Source organism: Pituophis catenifer, unplaced genomic scaffold, assembly GCF_029215685.1.
Source record: "Pituophis catenifer annectens isolate HBS135680 unplaced genomic scaffold, rPitCat1.0.hap2 SCAF_4, whole genome shotgun sequence".
Classification (NCBI taxonomy): Eukaryota; Metazoa; Chordata; class Lepidosauria; order Squamata; family Colubridae; genus Pituophis; species Pituophis catenifer.
The window spans coordinates 9,026,983-9,040,224 of record NW_027256884.1 but is presented as its reverse complement, the minus strand read 5'-3'; positions in this window follow the sequence as shown (position 1 = coordinate 9,040,224).

Genomic DNA, 13,242 nt, shown 5'->3' with positions numbered 1-13,242 from the left:
CCCAAACATTAAATCAAAATTGCATCTTAGAGGTTTTCAAAATGTGTTACAATCAGCATTGTAAAGACAGAACTTAAACAATAAAAGGATGCAGCCAGAAAAGCATTGGCATCAAGTGATACTGAATTCTTCAAATCCCTTTGATTTATGCAAATAGGAAAGTGCATAATTAACTGTTGTATAATTGTTATTACCTCTTCCACAATTAATTCTGAGTTGTTTGTAATAGAAATTTCCTTCCTTCCTTCCTTCCTTCCTTCCTGCCTGCCTGCCCGCCTTCCTGCCTTCCTTCCCTCCTTCCTCTCTCCCTGCCCACTCCCCCCTTTTCCTTCCTTCCTTCCTTCCTTCCTTCCTTCCTTCCTTCCTTCCTTCCTGCCTGCCTGCCTGCCTGCCTGCCTGCCTGCCTGCCTGCCTACATTCCCTCCTTCCCTCCTTCCTCTCTCTCTGGCCCCTCCCTCTTTTCCCTTCCTTCCTTCCTTCCTTCCATCCATCCATCCATCCATCACAATTCAAACTCTCATTTTTCTAAGACCAACCCAAACTGGGCAACATTCTAAAACCATTCAGACAATATACAATACATGAAACAAAGGACATTGAAACAATAGATCAGCGGCCTAAATAGAAAACCTTTCCAAACAAAAGTTCAGAATGTTGATTAAAATTCTTGTTTCCATAAGGTGGCATCTTATGAATGTGTACATGCCAGGGAAATGGGAAGGGGTTCTTATTGAAAGCGTCCACTATGGAGAACTTTCCATTTCACATATAGCATGGAAGGACATCCAGAGCAGTGCCCTCTGATCTCGGAGGTTACTTTTAGGAAGAAACATACTTTTGTATATTATTGTTCCGGACCATTAACAAGAAGACAAGATTAATTTCAGCCACTGAACTGGGATTAAAAACAACCTTCAAGATGAGAACGAACACAAAAAAAATATTCTGAGAATGTAATTTACTGCAGACATTGGCACTCTAACTGTGTCTTGCTTCTTAGGATGGGGAAGACAGAAAGAGCAGGGGATTGTAAAAGCAGAAAGGGTGAGAAGGAGACGGGGCCCAAACCACCCTGTCAATCATCCATCATGAACAATGATGTTACGGGTGACACTTTGTTCTGCTCCAGCATTGAAGATGGTGCTGGTACCTGCATTCTTTTTGACAGGATTTCTATCATCTTTTGATGATGTTGACCCCTTTACTCATCCACCCAGAATTTTTTTTTTTTTAAAAAAAATGCATCAGTTTATCTCCACTCCTCTTATCTGGAGAAAACTCTGTTTGCAGTCATTCTCCCAGTTGGATTCACTGATCGTTAAGAAAATAATATGCTTTCTTCTGTAAATGTATTCTGGTGGCAGTATATATCAAGAACAGCAACTAGTTTGTAAATAATGTTGATTTGTGGTATTCTTTTCAAATGCATTCTCTTGTTTTTCTTCTTTCCCTTGACTTCTCAATAAAAAGAGCCGACTTAGAGCCTGGAATTTATCAATGGAGGACTGTTCTGCCTGATGATCTTAGACAGCTGGATTCTGAGATTTCACACTCAAGCTGTAGCATTGAAAATGATTAGCAATAGCACTTAGCACTTACATTTATGTACCGCTTCACAGTGCTTTTACAGCCCTCTCTAAGCGGTCTACAGAGTCAGCCTATTGCCCCCAACAATCTGGGTCTTCATTTTTATCGACCTTGGAAGAGTGGAAGGCTGAGTCAACCTTGAGCCCATCAGGATCGAACTTCTGGCTGTGGGCAGAGTTAGCCTGCAATGCTGCATTCTAACCACTGTGCCCCCATGGCTCTTAATTATTAAGATAATAATCATAAAATTATTGATTGATCGTTGTGCCATCAAGTCACTGTGGATTCTTAGCAACCATTTAAATAGATTTTTCTCCATGATAAGCTTCCCTAACCTTGTATTTCAGGTTTTCCAGCAGTGCCCACATCATCATGTAACTGAGTCCCTCAACCTTGCTGCTCGTCATCCTCTTCTTCTCCTTCTTTCCACCTTTCCCAAACATATTAAGTTACTTACTTCTATTCCCCCTTCTCAAACATTAGAGCCTTCCATTGACAATGAAACATGGTATAGGATGCACCTGTTCACTCAACAGTCATGGGGGGAGGGGCTTTTAGAATGGAGTTGAGAAACGTTTTGATGTCTAAAAGTAACACTTAATATTTGGGGGGTAATTGAAAAATGGGTGAAGTCATAATGTGAAAAAAGAACTAGAACTTTTGGACCTATTTTCATGAGTGGAAGGGTGGGAGTTAAACCTATTTAAGACTTGCAAAGCTTCTTCTCTGGTAATATTGTATTACAAACTGGGGCATACAAAATCTTTGCTAGACCAATTCTCAAATACAGCTCATCTGCCTGGAATCCGCACTGTATATCGGACAGTAATACAATTGAGTGAGTCCAGAGGTATTTTACAAGAAGAGTCCTCCACTCCTCTGCTTGCAACAGAGTACCTTATGCCACCAGACTTGAAATTTTGGGCTTAGACAATTTAGAACTATGCCACCTTTGGTCTAGCATAGTACACAAAATTATCTGTCACAATGTCCTACCTGTCAACAACTACTTCAGCTTCCACCACAATAATACATGAACACACATACAAACTCAAGGTAAACCGCTCCAAAATTGATTGCAGAAAATACAACTTCAGTAACAGAGTGGTCAATGCCTGGAATGCACTACCTGACTCTGTTGTTGCATCCTCTAACCCCCACAGCTTCAACCTTAAACTCAAGGTTCAAGGTCAACCTTCAACCTTCAACCTTCAACTGTTGACCTCATCCCATTCCTAAGGGGTCTGTAAGGGGCGTGCATAAGCACACCAATGTGCCTACCGTCCCTGTCCTACTGTCCCATTTATTTGTATCCATTTCCTGTGTTCATATTCAAATTTTATACTTATACCTGTTACCTCATACATATTTGACAAACTAAATAAGTAAATAAATAAATGATTGTTGGATCCCGTGTCAATATGGCAGGAGGAAATGCCAATCATTTTAGGCAACTATAGCCATTGGCTACCAAATATAACTCCAGTTCCCACCCATTTTAGAGGGACTGTTAGCACTGCTACCTAAAACACTGAGTCACTTTAGATAGGAAAGTTGTCTATTAGGGTGGGAGAAATTGTAGGCAAAGAAAACATGGTATCCAACTTTCTATTGCTAACATCTGAGATACCATGCAGATTTCTTAATCACAGACTGTGCTTACTTCCCTTTCCCCATCCACTTCTGAAATCTCAGACTAGGCTTAAGCCCTGGTTGTCCCCCTGATCATACCTGATTCTGTTTACCTTCTGAGGCCAGACAAAGTCATCCAGATGCTGCCACTTGCTGTGATTGTAAGGCATCATTCTTGGCATAAAATGTTCATAGCAGAGACAGAATTGCCTTAGAATATCAACACCCACTGAGAGAGGTTTATTCCTTGCAGGGAGTTCATTTTTAGACTACTACACATAATCTTCTAGAATGAAGAGACCCTCTAGTATCTTACCCTGATGCGCTGACCAGGGAATTGTTTGGCTACTATCACATTTAGAATTTTTATTCGTTTTCTCTTAAATTCTCTGGCTAGGCCCTGCTATTTTCCCTTTAGTAATACCATGAATTCGGAATGAGATCTAGTTCCCGAGATTGGGAAGAAGGCAAAGACTGGGGTAACGTTTAATTCTTTATGAGAAGCAGTTTCAATATTGTATAGTTGGATGGTGCTATAATAAATCAAACTATTTGAGCAATCCATAAAAAACATATGACAGTTACGCTTCCCCCCCCCATCCCAGAGATAGAGAGGTCATCATTCATAATAGTGAAAATATCCAGAAATGTCCCTAAAAATAAAATAGAAACCCCCTTAGGTGTCTTTCCTGCACAACAATAAAAATATTGCTTGCTGTAATATTTGTAAAAAGTAGAATCCTGTCAACTCAGATGCAATGAAGACGAATTGCATTCAGAGAGTTATATCTAGTAGACCTATAGAAGTGGCACAACGGTGGGGGTAGACATTTTTCTTCTATCAACTCAAGGTTCTCAGCAAAAGCTCTGAAGGGAGCAAAGCATGCAAAATTAGCAGGAGCGTCTCACTAGCGTCGCCTCCTAATAATATTATTGTGCAGCATTCAACCTGTCAAACGAATCGGAATCACTTTGGTTTTCCGCAAGCAAAACATTGTCCTGCGGTGACTTAAAAAAGTTCTGAAATTCTGTTACCTGTGACAAACGGCAAGCCAGAATACTTAACTTATTAGGTGGATATTTAAGGAGCCCGTTCCTTTCTGATGAAAAGTGAAAAGCAAAAAAACAAACAAACAAACAAACAAAAAACCTCATTTTCTTGGGTAAATATGTTTTGTTTGTTCTCTTTATAAGCTTGTCTCCACAGCTTTGGCATTGTTGGCAAGGCGAAATAGTATATAAATCTCTTTCAATAAAATAAATACTGCTGGTGTCAATCTCATGTTTAAGTTACAAGACCCAAGCTAGCGATAAAATAGAAGTGCTTTCTTTTCTGCAGTCCTGGTTAGTGTTTTTACAGGAAGAAAAAACAAAAAGTGAAAAAAAAAAAAAACACCCTGTCTGTATGGGACTATCTATGGCTTTTCTTAAATTAAGGTAAAGGTAAAGGTTCCCCTCGCACATATGTGCCAGTTGTTCCCAACTCTAGGGGACGGTTCTCATCTCCATTTCAAAGCTGAAGAGCCAGCACTGTCCGAAGACGTCTCAGTGGTCATGTGGCTGGCATGACTAAATGCCAAAGACACACAAAATGCTGTTACCTTCCCACCTATTTTTCTACTTGCTATTTTTTACGTGCTTTCGAACTGCTAGGTTGGCAGAAGCTGAGACAAGTAACATGCTGTTATGCGGCACTAGGGATTCGAACCGCTGACCTGCCAACTTTTCGATTGACAAGCTCAGCATCTTAGCCACTGAGCCACCGTGTCCCTCTAAATCTTCTTAAATTACACGACAACATATACATACAGAATGCAAGGATATCAAAGCTGTGCTGCAAAAATCTAGATAGACTATTGAGCAGCAAAGAAATTGGGAATGTTTTATTTCTTGATCATTCAGCATCTGAAGAAATTAAGTAGGGTTGGACAATGGTTTTTCTTCTCTACTACCTGCTCCAGAACTTAAGTATCATTCCAAACTTAGTTATGAATCTTACTGAGAAGAGGAAAAAAGACTGTAGCTTTTTCCTTCCATAGGATCTCAGCAAGATTCTTTCAGAAGCGACAAATCTGCAAAATGTTGGAAATGCCATCAGATTCCTGGATCGTATTATCATACGTGGTGGACATGTCCAAAAACAAAAAAGTATTAGATGAAAATTAAAACATGTTTAGAAGAAATGATACAACGACATATGGATTTAAAACCTGAACTGTTCCTATTGGGTATCTTACCAGAGAAATTTAGTAAGGAAAATATATATTTGATTGTACATGTGATAACTGCAGCGAGGATAGTATTTGCACAAAGATGGAAAGCAGAGAAAATAATTAAGAAAATATTGGATTGTACAGAAATGAATAGATTGACCTTGACACTTAAAGAAAGTGAGCAATCGGAATATTTTCAGATATGGGGGCAATTTTATTATTGGTTGCAAAAGATATATATATATATATATAGAGAGAGAGAGTAATATTGTAAAGAAAGAGAGGAGAAATGTTATTATAAATGAAATGATAAATATTAAGTTATGAGAAATAATTGAGGAGGAGGGAAGTGACAAAAGATGCATTCAGATGATGCACTAATGGATTGATTATGTATTGTGAGTTTGTTTGTCTATAAAAATAAAAATAATTAAAAAAAGATTCTTTCAGAAGGAACCTGCCCATATTAGTCATTCTGTGTTTTTGTTCGCCGCCACCGAAAGCCAACTCCAACAAAAATGTAGGAACAATCACAGACATTCCATCTCTTTATAAATTCTCATATTTAATCATTCTCCCAGCTTCAGGCCCAGGATCTTAAGATAACAAGCAAGAACTCCAGCTCAAATTTGGTGGGACAAGTTGATGTTATTCAAGGGAAACGATAAGGATTGGCACTTAGCCACCTGTTAAGCAATGAACTACAATATTCATTGAAAAAGAAGGTGTTTGCATAGTTACATAGTCAGAAACATTTTTCTGTCAAACATCTGTAGGTTGAGAAGAATGTACCTTGATTCAGTGTAATGAAATGAACCCATGAAATAAGGCAAGTTCTAAGCCCACAAATCTATGAACAAAACTGCAAAACAAGAGCCTCGGTGGTGCAGCGGACTAAAGTGCTGTTAAGTGCTAGCACTTAGCTGCCAGCTGCCTGCAATTAGTGCAAGTTCGAATCTCACCAGGCTCAAGGTTGACTCAGCCTTTCATCCTTTTGAGGTAGGTAAATTGAGGACCCGGATTGTGGGGGCAATAAGCCAACTTTGTATAGAACCACACCGCTTGGGGGGGCGGGGGGGGGGCGAAAGCCCTAATAAGCAGGTATATACAAAAAAGTATGCAGGCTATTGCTATAATGCATTGTAAGCTGCCCTGAGTCCATGGAGAAGGGTGGCATATAAATTGGACTAATAAATAAATAAATAAAACAAGTAACTCTGTAACTACACGCACACACACACACACACACACATTGTATATATATGCACTAACACAATATATTGGGTTCTAAAGAGGTTTATTCTCTATTTATCCTTAGGGCACAATTTTTAAGCAGGAACCACATTCACATTTTAATCAGCATGCCGCTGTCTTTGCCACAAAAGTAGTGGATGAATTAAGGGAACCTACATCAATCACAATCATTGTCGTTAACCAACTAGCTAACTAACTAACTAACTAACTAACTAACTAACTAACTAACTAACTAACTAACTTCCTCTCTTCCTCTCCCCCCCTTCCTTCCTTCCTTCCTTTCCTAAACTGGCATTTAATTAAACCTGGATATAGTTTACAAGGTTGTTTTCTAGCCATGCATTTCATTGTCCCTTGCCCCCCCCCCTCCATGTATCCCATCAAACAGCACAATTTAGTAAACTGGTAAAGAGGTATCCAGGGGCACCTTAAAACTTGCAGGTAATATGTGTTTCCCAAGTTGGCTGCTAGCTGATATCAGCAATCAATTGCTTTCTCTATATGTAAAACACGTTGCCTTCTGGAAAAATTAAAAGAGTGAGGGGGGGGGGGAAAATCACCTGGAAGGATCTTCATGCTCCATCATTTGCCAACTGGGAACATACAATGCTGAGCTGAACCTCAAGTGCTGTTTTACATATGTCCTTGCTTGAGGTATAGAAGCAACAAGGTAATATTGATACAGGAACAAAGAGGCTTGGAAGCCAGAAAAAGGTGCTTTGTGAAAAAGAGGATTTTAACGGCGTGCTGTTAATTCAAAACAATACTTCCAGTGTGCCGAATCAACCAAGGTTATATATCAAATGGATCCCTCACTCCAGACGCCAGCTCCAAGAAAGTGTTTATTGCGCCAGAAATGCTGATTCTCAAAGGATTATTATTACCTCTGTGCTGCCTGTCTCAACATTTTGTTTGCATATTTTTACGGACCCTGGAATTTTAGTTTCAAATTCTAAAGAAATAAAAGTAAAAGTGTTGAAAGGTGATTCAGGTTATTAGGCTGCTTTTATTAAAAGGATTATGCTAGTATTCCTTTTGTGCTCCGAAAACCTTATTCCCAATCCCGGGACCATAAAAAGAGCAATTTGTGTTGTTTGAAAAGGACCAACCTGGCAATACAGTATATTTGAACATGGCTTTCTGTCAAGAAGTCAAAAATGGAATGTATGCTCAGGCAAGAAATGAGCAAAATTCAGAACAAAAACATTCAAAATTCAAAACAATACATTTGTTTAAAAAAAGAGGGAAAATATACAGGAATATACAATTACTTTCAATTACTTTATTATTTATCATTAAAGGTAAAGGTTCCCCTCACACATTTGTGCTAGTCGTTCCCGACTCTAGGGGGCGATGCTCATCTCCGTTTCAAAACCGAAGAGCCAGCGCTGTCTGAAGACATGTCCGTGGTCATGTGGCTGGCATGACTCAATGCCAAAGGCGCACGGAATACTGTTACCTTCCCACCAAAGGTGGTCCCTATTTTTCTACTTGCATTTTTGATGTGCTTTCGAACTGCTAGGCTGGCAGAAGCTGGGACAAGTAACGGGAGCTCACCCCATTACGCGACACTAGGGATTCGAACTGCTAAAACTGCCGATCTTTCGATTGACAAAATCAGCATCTTAGCCACTGCACCACCACATCCCTTTATTTATAATTACTCTTCTCCTAATACCAATAATTGCTGTTGACTTTTATCACCTCTTTCTCTTTCTTGCAAGAGTTGGGTACTGTTGTGACCCAGGCCCAAGTAGGTAGTATTAGACGCAAACAGACTTTATTAGAACAGTTCCAAAACAAACAGACTTTATTAGAACAGCTGAGAATTAACTCATTCTCAGCGTAGTCCAAACTAAATCAAAACAAATTCTTCTTAACACAAATTCTTCAGTCTTATCACCAACCTTGCTTTAATTAAGCAAACTGCTGAAGGATTTTCTTGGGAAAAGTTCAGAAGCAGAAGACGCTGACCAGAGACAATTGCAGCAAGACCAGAACAAGTCTATCAACGTTGTTTTCCAACAAAGAGCCCAAGAGCTGTTGCTGGACTTTTAAGGGAGGGGCCAATCATCTCTTGGCCCTACTCCTGAGTCGTCCTCTTTGCTGTAGCTGCTCTTGCCTTCTGGCAGCTCTTCTCATGCGTGCACTAGGAACAGGCTCCTCCTGTTCCTCTGTCTCTCTGCTGTCAGCCTCATTGCTGTCCAACTCTGCTGCCAGCTCCTCAGGCTGCTGGCGGACCACAACTACTCTAGTGAAAAGAAGGACTAGGGGCAACATAAGCCATGGTGGCACAGTGGTTAGAATGCAATACTGCAGGCTACTTCTGCTGACTGCTGGCTGCCTGAAGTTCAGCAGTTCGATTCTCATTGGCTCAAGGTTATCTCAGCCTCCCATCCTTCCAAAGTCAGTAAAATGAGGACCCAAAATGTTGGGGGCGACTCTGTAAACTGCTTAGAGAAGGCTGTAAAGCACTGTGAAGTGGTATATAAGTCTAAGTACTATTGCTATGATAGTAGCCTTCCAATATTGGAGGGGCTGCCACAAAGAAGAGGGGTTCAACCTATTTTTTAAACACTAGAAGGCAAGACATGAACCAATCAAGGAGAGAAGGAACTTAGAACCAAGAAGAAACTTCCTAACCAGTGGAACAACTTGCCTTTAGATGTTGTGGGTGCTCCATCAGTGGAGGCTTTTAACAAGAGTCTGGAGAGCCACTTGTCTAGAATGGTATAGGGTTTCCTGCTTGAGTAGGAGGTTGGACTAAAAGACCTCCATCCAACTCTGTTATTCTGTTATTCGTTGGATCAATCTGAACATGACCTTCCCATCTTCCCATAAAGCCCCATTAATTCTTCTTCTGCCTGATGCCTCATGGAACAAATACATGAAACATTTCCTCTTGCATATCTTTTGTCATGTAATTTTGGAAATTGAGCAATCCTTTCTTTTCCTCACCCCCTCTGTTTAAACCAGGAGTGAAATCCAGCAGGTTCTGACAGGTTCTGGAGAACTGGTAGCTGAAATTTTGAGTAGTTCAGAGAACTGGCAAATGCCACCTCTGGAAGGCCCCAGAGTGGGGTGGGAATGGAGATTTTGCAGTATCCTTCCCCTGCCATGCCCACCAAGCCACGCCCATGCTGACTAAGCCACATCCACAGAACTGGTAGTAAAAAAATTTGGATTTCACTACTGGTTTAAACTCTTCCTTTCCCCCTTTTTTTCCTAGGAGAAGGGGATGATTAAACATGTAATATATTTAGGCATCAAAATCTGATCTATCCATTCATACAAGAAATCAGCAAATTGCACAGTTATTTTATTGGTGCTCTTTGTTTGGTTTTCCCACACATTGCCAACAAAGTCTCCATGGAAATTCAGCACAGATCTTTTTTTTTTTTCCCCAGCACTCAGGATGTCAGAAAGAATAGCCTGTGGGCAACGCAGCATCAGCATATGCTGTCTCCTCTTGGCTTCTGCTGCTAGATGTTTTTCTGGCACAATCACATGCTAGCTGACTATGGCAGATGTCAAAGGATAACCTTCAGTGTCCAATGTAAAGCAGTTTTAGTTCAACAGTCGTCCCTGAGTTACAGGAACCTGAACAACCTTTGAATGAGGCCAAGCAATCTTTCAAAATGACCTATTGAAGATTCTTAAGTACTTCTCCAGTTCGAGTTTTTTGTAATTCCATGCTCAGAAAGAAGGCATGGATTTGTTACGTTTATATCATGCCTTTTCCCAAGGAACCCATAGCGCTCCATGGCATAGGACCCGGGTACCTTCGAGACCGTCTTCTGCCACCAATAGCCTCCCACAGGCCAGTTCGCTCCCACAGAGAGGGTCTCCTCAGGGTGCCATCGGCCAAGTCATGTCGGCTGGCGACACCCAGGGGGAGGGCCTTCTCTGTGGGAGCCCCAGCCCTGTGGAATGAACTGCCCCCGGAAATTCATAAGATTTCTGACCTCCGGGTATTTCGCTGCGCACTCAAGACCCTATTGTTCCACCAGGCTGGGTTAGCAATATAATTTTAAATTGGATGTTTTAAATTTTTGGGGTTTTAAATTAAGCCAAATTTATTTAATATTTTTAAATTATTTTAAATTGATGTTTATTCTGTTTTTAATTAGGCTGTACACCGCCCTGAGTCCTTCGGGAGAAGGGCGGTATAGAAATAAAATTATTATTATTATTATTATTATTATTATTATTATTATTATTATTATTATTATTATTATTATTTCATTTTTCCCTACAATAAGTACTTAGAGACTAAACCAGTGTCATGCCCCTGTCAGAGCCTGAATCTGCAGAAGAGGATGAGTCAGAGCTGGAGTCGACAGAGATCAAGGGGGCAGCTTCGTTGGCATGTGGGGAGGAGCAGGCTGAGGCAGCCCAGGGCCTCTCAGTATTGGGATGGTTGTTAGCAGGGAGGAATGGGGGCAGGATGAACAACAGAGGGCAAGCAGTGGACATGACAGAGCTCAGGTGATGAGCAAGCACCACTCCCTCCTGATCCCTGAGCATGGAGAGTGGAGAGAAGGTGGAAACAGCACAGGCTGTTCCAACAACTCAGGAGGAGAGTGCCCCACCCCTCTTCACAAGGCACGCCTGGGGACTGAGATTTAAGAAGATACTGTGGGGAGGGGCATTTGTTGGGAACAAATGCTGAATTGGTAGAGTTTGGTGTGCCAGTACCAACATTTGGAGTTTGCAGGACTGCTTGCTTCTTCCTTACTTTGTGGACTCAGTACCTTGTTCTTGACTTTGTGGACTCATTATTTGTTCCTTGCTTCGTGGACTCATTTCCCTGTTCCTTTGTTTTGCTGGACTGGGTGCAGCCAGGGGCTGCTGTGTGTGCACGCACTTTGCTCTGGGACTTGTCAAGAATGTGGGAGCATTTGGGGGGGAAATTTGGAGCATTAAAGGAGAGTTTGAACTCTCAGCTGGCTGTGTGACCTTAGTGCCTTGTCCCGGGTCATCATAATCAGTAATCAGCCAAAGTCTCCCAGGGTTGAGGGTAAAATTCAGGGGTGAAATCCAGCAGGTTCTGACAGATTCTGGAGAACCGGTAGCAGAAATTTTGAGTAGTTCAGAGAACCAGCAAATACCACCTCTGGCTGGTCCCAGAGTGGGGTGGGAATGGAGATTTTGCAGTATCCTTCCCCCAGGAGTGGGGAGGGAATGGGGATTTGCAATATCCTTCCTCCTGAAATGGGGTAGGAATGGGACTTTTGCAGTATCCTTCCCCTGGAATGGAGAGGAAATGGGGCTTTTGCAGTATCTGTCTCCTGGAATGGAGAGGGAATGGGGCTTTTGCAGTATCCTTCCCCTGCCACGCCCACCAAGCCACGTAAAAAAAATTGTTTTTCTCCACTGGTAGAATTCATCTGAGTGTCCTGGTTTCTAGTCAAGCACTTTCAATACAGTGTTATAAAGGTTTTAAGTTAATGACATCCTAGCAAAAAAAAATATAACAAGGGCACATCTGAAGCTTTGGTTCAAAGGTGACTGTTGAATCCCCAAGTCAGGGACCAAACTGAAAAGTCACACTGTCAAATCAAACTCTGTGCATGGGTGAGAATTCCAGTGGTACTGAATTTTGTTTATGCTTTTCAGTTCAATCTGAACTATCAAATCTGATGAGATCAAAGGTGATCCCCACAGCCCTCCCAGCAATCTTTTTAGAAGTTGAAGAACTGGAAACGGTTGCTTCATATGGAATTTTTATCCCGTTTCCCCACTGAGAGCTCCTCTGTCTCTTTGAAGAAACAAATCTACTAAATAACAAACTCCAACTGTGTATTACCATGAAGGCAAGGGAGTAACTGGCGGAGTTGGAAACAGGACCAGATTGCGTTCAATGGCTTTCACCTCCAGTACAAAACTCACAATAATCTCATAATGACACAGCTAGGCTGTTCCATTCAACCCAAATTTTGCCGATTAGCAGTAAAGCATTGCCTTGTCTTAAGCACCCTTTCTTCTGTCTTAGAAAGATACACTTTGCATCACAATGTAATTACTTGCTTTCAGTTGTAGATAAGATTGAAAACAATGACTGTGGAATTTGCTGGATGCACAGTAGCTGTTTTGGAGAGATATTTGCATGAAACACTTATACATGCTCTTACAATGGTTGCAAATGAAATTGACATTGGCCAGTAAAGTTGATCACCAGACAATACAGCCACAAACAGACAAGGAAAAGCCAATGTACATTTTGCAAATATAGCAAAAGATATGATACTAAAGCATTTTAGTATAAAGAATGTTTTTCAACTTGGCATCCTCAAGTTAATGTGCAAAGTACTAGATACACAGGAATTCACATCAGTCTTTCTCCCTCCCTCCCTCCCTCCCTCTTTCACTCTGTAACAAAGTTGGCAAGATGGTGGATGAAGCATTGTGATGCAACCCACATCCTCTTTGTACCTGTTACACACCAGTTCAAAGGGAACAGGCCCAAGCTGATGCTGACACAGGGGTGAAATGCAGCAGGTTTTGACAGGTTCTGGAGAATCGGTAGTGGAAATATTGAGCAATTCAGAGAACC